At 43.2% G+C, this 5453-nt stretch overlaps 1 long non-coding RNA gene across 1 annotated transcript; it reads right to left on the bottom strand.

Moving 5' to 3' along the window:
- Window positions 1-460: 460 nt before the first annotated feature.
- On the bottom strand, window positions 461-4966 carry LOC126305267 (uncharacterized). Its single transcript, XR_007553350.1, has 3 exons — window positions 4887-4966; window positions 4698-4784; window positions 461-607 (listed from the first exon to the last, which is right to left on the bottom strand). It is a non-coding gene; the product is annotated as an uncharacterized LOC126305267 (long non-coding RNA).
- Window positions 4967-5453: the final 487 nt, after the last annotated feature.

Here is a 5453-nt window from a genome sequence, read left to right on the forward strand (position 1 = left end):
AATGTAGATTTGTCTATTTTTCTTCGTCAGTCCTAAGTAAAATTACTCAAATTTAATCATCTTATGCAGACTAGGAATATTTTAGGATGAAATAAAAAGTTATTATGAACACGTATTTATACAAAGTCATTTTTATGTAACTGAAGAATCGATACCCGCTTGTGTCGTAGGTTTCTTATTGTATCATTTGCTTGATTGCATGATCAGTTCTTCGTGACATTGACGGTATTAGATAAATAAACTTTCACTCCATTCAGAGCTGATGCCCGTCATCAATAACACCCTCGAAATGTCATTCTGAGGAAACTTTTACCACTTGTGAATCGTCTTTTGGGTAAAGTCCTGAAAATAGTTGGCTTGGAACTGCTTTGAAGATATGAAGGTAGTCATAAACTATCAGTTAACAGTTATTTATTTTATTCTTTTTAGGTACGTGTCTACAGCCCTGGTACACATTGGGATCTTCGTGCCACAGTACAGTACCACTGTTGTAAGGAAGCCTTGGTCAAAGTTCAAGAGGCCGCGCCATTTTCTTTTGGGCCTCTGGCAGGTCGATACGGTGCTGTGTCGATGAATTTCAAAGTGTACCAGGACAGCAACCAGTTACCTGTAAACAGAAAAAAATCGTTATGAAAGTCATTAAATTAAAACTTTATCACTACCCTCATAAGTCTCCCCATCGCATCCCAGAGATGCTCCACAGGTCACAAATCTGAGGATCCGGTAGGTCAGTCAAGGATCTGTACAGTCCTGATACCGTTTGCGGTGTGATCTGCAGTCTGGGGCAATGCGTCTTTCTGATATATGTCATTTGCTACCTTGGTTAAGAACGATAAGACAACACGGTTTACCAGTCAATCCACATTATGGTGGAACTGCTAATTTAGTCGTTTTATCATATCCAGTAGCTCCCAACATGACCATTCCATCATTCAGCTTCATAGAAAGTTCATTGTAGGAACTGGAGAGGTACGGCTCTCGAGATTCACTGCTTCCTGCGACCTCACACCATGTCGCCTACGAACGCGATGGCCTACCTCTGACAGCCGTAAACAGAACCCAGACTTATTGCCCCCTAGTAGCACACAATGCTCCAGCCGACTATGGCTTACACTATCCAAATCTCTCGTACTTTGTGGAACGGTGTCGTCGATAAACGACGCGTGGAAACTCCACATCTCTATCCAGTTTCCAGTAATGTCTTCCTGACGGTTCGTGGTGAAACTCTGGCTATAACCTCGGTTACTGTTGCTATCCACGTGTGTGTCAAACACAGTCGAGCAATTTTACGATCTTCTCGTGGCGTGGCCCCTCTGGAACAGCTCGTCGCAACGTTTCCTTTTTAGATCTTCTCGTGACGTGGCCTCTTTGGAACAGCCCGTCCCAACGCTTCTTGACACACTCTTAGCCTAAGGGTTTCTAGTCACCACTCATTCCGCATAAAATTGTCTGTGCGATCTGTCACTATGATGCTTTCACGTCCATATTGCCAGTGAATCGATCATTCTCAAAGTCAGAAAGACAACAAGGTACTGCAAATGCACATGGTTTGGGCTTGTGTTCCTCGCTAGAGTGGAGGCCTGAAACAAACCAGTTATATGACTGAAGGCAACAACGGTAACACAGTGCAGCCGTCGGACTAGATGCAAAACCGTTCTTGGTGCCTTATAAGTGAAGCATACAGCCAGCAGGTCACTGACTTAGCTCATCTTTCGGACGACTGTAGTTCATACTTAGATGTTACGTAATATGCTGTTCTAGCACGTTGTGTGGCTTAACCGTTTTCGAAGTTAAAAGTTTCACGAAAGTGCTGGAGATCGCGGTGCGAGGGCTGTAGTTGAGCAGTAATGTTAGCGCAACCACCTAACGAGGCAGACTATAAATTTTCCCGTACTGGTTGAGAGTGTCGTTTTTCTTTTTTTTCTTGTTATCTTGCACCAAACACTTGTACCAGTACCACTACAAAGGCTTATGCGTCTTTGGAAGGAAACAATAAAAATAATAATATTGGTAATCACTGTGTGTATACCTCAACGGCCATTCTTTTAAATGTTGATGAAATATTTTTTCAGCTGACATTGTTAACGACACAGTGTGTGTCGCAGAAAGTAGCATTCATAAAAAGTGCTTGGTGCAAGTCTGTGTTATGTTTTGATGTTTTTATAATCGATCCCACTACAATTGCAGTAGGTCTAACAGTGACCACAAGGAATAAATAACAACTATAATGACTTCACTGCGATAATTTCACAAAACGCGCTGGAATGTATCAGTACGTAAATATTCACCTTATCACAAATTCTTAGCATACTTCCATTAAAATTTCGTCACGAATGTACCAAAATGATTGTTATTATTACATTATCATAACAGTAAATACAGCAGATGATATCACTATGGTGGATATCGTCCTTTATCACTTGTCGGGCATTTTCCAAGGGTCTAGCACTACCTGATGTTTCGGCAGATCATTAGATTATTCGTGCAGACTACAGCAACGTGGCTTTCTGTTGGTGGCGGCTGGATACTTCCTCATCGCCAATGGATTTCAAGTGATCACTAAAATCTTCCGACACTGCTCCAGTGCGCCAAGAACCACTGGGACCTCCTTCAGTGCTTTACGACAGAGTCGCTCGAGTTCGGTTTTCATTTCTTAGTATCTGTCAAGTTTTTCAAGTTATTTTTTCAAAGATTCTGCTATCACCTGGCAAGGCAATATCGATGTTCGTACTTTCTTTTTCTCCATAACTGCGATGTATGCTATATTGTGTTAAAAATTATTATTATTAATATGTCACGTATGAGCCACTATGGACTATGGTTTTTTGGACTGTTTCTCCTTTTTTTCTTCCACATTTCTCTCACCATTTCTCCGTATACCTCTCTTCCTGCTCGTGTCCAAGTGGTTCCAGCCTACTTGTTGAAATTTTCGTGGAAACCTTTGGGATCTTATATTCCTTTCTGAGTGGCAGTCATTCTTCAATATGCTGTGAAGTAATTTAGAGGCCTTGAATGACCCATCATTTCTGAACCATGTCTTATCTAGTTTTATTTTACCGAAGAAAGTGCACACTTTTTTCGTCATTCTGTTGGGATTCATCCTTTGGATGTGGCCATAGAAAGCTATCCTTCTTTTCCTAATCATATCTATAGTTTTTTCAACATGTGGTGACTAGTATGATATCTTCCTTATTGTGTTTTCTCTTTCACTGGTCCCTAATTTTTTTCTAGCAGTTTTCTTTCGGTGATTTCCAGTGCTTCCAACATAGGCTATGTGGTTAGAGGTAACAGTTCTGCTGCTTAACGTGCTTCTGGGCGAATCACTGTAGACTAGTGCGTAAGCTTTCAAATTATATACGCACTGTTTTCATCTTACTGAATCTTGCTGCAACGGCTTTTTGTTCAAAATGTCTTGTTCAATAACTACTCCTAGGTGCTAGAATTTGTTGCTTTTCACAATTTTTCCATATTCAATTTTCATTATCTTACAGCTTGCCTTAACATTTGTTATAAGCTTATCTTCCTCAAAGGAGATCTATAAGCCTAATTCTTCAGCTTGTTCTACTAGCAAGTCTGTCTGTTTATTGCCTGTTTCCTCTGAGTCAGAAAAAATAACTAGGTCGTCTACAAACTCTAGACTGTCTATAAGTTGTTCGTTTTGTAACCTAATCTAACTTCCACATCGATTAGAGAAAGGAAAAGACAGTGACGGAAAAAAATCGCAACACCAAATAGGAGATGTGCATCATGAACGAAAATTGGTAGGCGTGTTTCTACATCTGGCAAATGATGAACTCAAATTTTTCCATTATCGCGTAAGAGTTGAGCTATTAGCGCCACAATGAGGATGCAAATCAGGTTTGATTTAAATACGCGCTGTGACGGTCTTAATCTTTAGTTACCTTTCACACTGGACGTGGTGAGTTGATGTTAGTCAAGAATGCCTCGAAGGCAACAAAGACGCCACTATCAATTCCTCACGTAGTTCGAACTAGGTTTTTTAATACGGTTACGAGAAGCTGGATGTTCCTTCCGCGATACTGCAGAAAGACTTGGCAGGAATGTAGCCACTGTACGTGAGAGATGGCAGCGGTGGTCACACGAAAGTACGGTGGCAAGGGGACAGGCCTCCGGACGAGAACGTGGCTCTATGTCACTCTGGTGAGTCGACCTTTTATGGTGCCTTTCATGTACAGCATCCGAGGGGGTGTTTCCCAACAGGATAACGCTCGCCCACACACCGCTGTTGTAACCTAACCTGATCTACACGGCGTCGACATGTTGCTTTCGCCTGCTCGATCACCAGATCTGTCCCGATCGCGCACATACGGAACGCCATCGGATGACAATTCCAGCATCATCCAAAAGCGACATTAATCGTGCGACCAAGTGCGACAGGCACGGAACTGCATCCCAAACAACTGGCAACCGGCACCCGTACAACGCAATGGCAGAGCTTCCGTGGACAACAAATCTGCCTATGTAGCTGTTCTCCGGAAAGTTTACTAACAGTGACATTTCGCATTTGGAATGGCGTGTCTCGCGGTTACGTTAACCTGCGATATTGCGATGTTAATCACTGAAATATGTTGCCTAGACAAATGCGTTCCCGAAATTTCATCACCATACATCAATTATCTTTTGGTGTTGCGATTTTATTTCGTTAAAGTGTGAGTACGAGCAGACTACTAGTTTACCGGCTTAGTCAGTTGCTATAACGCCCGTCATTAGCGGTTGGCGGTCTCGTGTGGCAGTCAACATGCGCCATCTTGTATCCTCCGTTCCTGTAAAATGCATGACAAATGCATCAAACTATTTGCTGCAACTACGTACTACAGCCGCGTGAAAAGTGAGCAAAGCAGGCGACCTGCTGGGTGTACGCTTACCTTTTTAGACCGGGTTTCGCGGGCCAGCCAGGCAGCCTGTGCGCGCCGGCCCTCCGCTGCCGCCGACGACAATGCGCCAGAGCGCCCCTCACCCAGCCGCTAATTGCAGCTGCTAATGCATGCCGCGCCGCTGCCCAAGTGCGTCCGCTCGGCCGCTGCAAGCAGACGGACTCCCCTCTTCCCCTCTACACTCCTCCCTCTTTTATTTCAAATTTTCCGGCAGCACTGAAAGTCGTCACGAGTTTCTCAGCTGTCTTGTCCGCTGTCCGCGTACTAATAGGGACGAGACCTCTTACCCCGGCTGTATGGAAGCGACGTGGCTGCCTCGTCAGTGGCTTCACTGCACAAATTTTATATTTCCGAACCGCGTTTATTCCAGTACGTCACAAATGATAAAAATAATGACGACTCCATTGAGAAGGAGGGCACAGCATTCAAATTATCGTCACTACTGCACGCATTCTTTTTCTACTAATAAATTATAATTAAGTAGGGTCTTTCCGCACTAAGCCACATATATTTTAATGTTTATTGGGTAGATCCAGCGTGTTTATGTACGAGGTGCGT

The sequence above is a fragment of the Schistocerca gregaria genome, unplaced genomic scaffold (assembly GCF_023897955.1).
Source record: "Schistocerca gregaria isolate iqSchGreg1 unplaced genomic scaffold, iqSchGreg1.2 ptg000304l, whole genome shotgun sequence".
Classification (NCBI taxonomy): domain Eukaryota; kingdom Metazoa; phylum Arthropoda; class Insecta; order Orthoptera; family Acrididae; genus Schistocerca; species Schistocerca gregaria.